Source organism: Poecilia formosa, unplaced genomic scaffold, assembly GCF_000485575.1.
Source record: "Poecilia formosa unplaced genomic scaffold, Poecilia_formosa-5.1.2 Scaffold1, whole genome shotgun sequence".
Classification (NCBI taxonomy): Eukaryota; Metazoa; Chordata; class Actinopteri; order Cyprinodontiformes; family Poeciliidae; genus Poecilia; species Poecilia formosa.
Window position 1 is genome coordinate 6,008,550 of NW_006799940.1, and position 1,519 is coordinate 6,010,068.

Consider the following 1,519-nt stretch of genomic DNA (forward strand, 5'->3'; position numbering starts at 1 on the left):
ACAGGCTAACCTCCCCGACTTACTCAGCACGCATTTATGCAACACTGAGAAAAAAAAAAAAAAAAAAAACAGGATTCCTGGAGCCGAGGCTGTAGCTTTAACTGCCACATCCTGACGGTTTGAAGATGGAGAATAACAGAGTGAGGAGGTGTGGAATGCCAGCTATGCACGCATGTAAAACGACTCCATGTCGCAAACACTTCATAATGACAGATGCTGCGCCCTGCGGTGCTGCTGAGGGGCCCCGGCAGCCAGCTTTCAGGCGGGCTTCCAACACCTCAGCAGACCAGCTGGTGTTTGGGTATGGAAGAAATGCTTGGAGAGTCTAAAAGGTTAAAGAAAAAGAGCAGGAAAGAGTTTTTATTTCAGCGCTGAGGAAGTTCCAGCAACACAATGAAGCAATAAGACGTGAAGAAATAAACAGAAGACAGAAGATCTCTGAGGCAATAAAAGATTTATTAGAAAAGCACTTGTGATCACTGAAAATGTTAAACATACATCTGCAGGAGTAAAACATACTTAACACCATTCCTGCTTTTGAAAGTCATGTTTAAGTCCAATAAACCTGAACGGCCGACTCAGTGAAATTCAGTTGCAACTCGTATAACAGGCTATAAATAAGGGTCCGAGTTCCCACTTCTGCTTAATTTCAGACCCTAAGATGACATTAACAAGCAAATACTAAATAATGAAGTCGCTAATATGTAAAAAAAAAAAGAAAAACTAAAGATTTGAATAACAGCTTTCACACATACAACAGGCGTGAACAACACAATTGTCAAGTTTTAGTTCATAAACCAGCATGCAACAGTTTTAGCACCATTAGAAGAACAATGAAAAAAAAAATTAAGTAGACCAAAACCAAATCGTAATACTTTGAAATCATGGACAGAGCAGTGACATTAATGCTTTTATAGTGACGTTGAATCTCTGTGGCACGGCTGTAGATTTTTGGCTAATGAAATAAATGTGCAAATAGTGCATAAACCTAGAGTTCAAAATGCATTNTATAGTGACGTTGAATCTCTGTGGCACGGCTGTAGATTTTTGGCTAATGAAATAAATGTGCAAATAGTGCATAAACCTAGAGTTCAAAATGCATTCAACTCTTCACAATATGTTGCTTTAACTCTCCTGTTATGTTGCGGGTCAAACTGACCCGTTTTAAAGTTTAAAAAAAGCTGTAAAAATAGTTGAAAGTTTTTTTGTTTTTTTTTTGCATGAAATGTTTTCTATTCGTCTTAATAAGTGCACTCTACATATAAAGTGAAAATTTATTCATTTTACACATTTACACCAACCCCTGCGACTACATTTTACATAGATACTGTTTGGGTCAATTTGGGTCCACCCACACTGAGTGGACACTCAGCAGAAGTGGAGACAAATGCATGACTCATTTGTCTTGATTTCAATCAGCGGGTCAATTTGACCCAGAACAGTACATGCGTCTCAAGTTCAATTATAAAGATCACCCATTGAAAAAAACCCAAAACATTCAAAATGTAATATAAAAAAA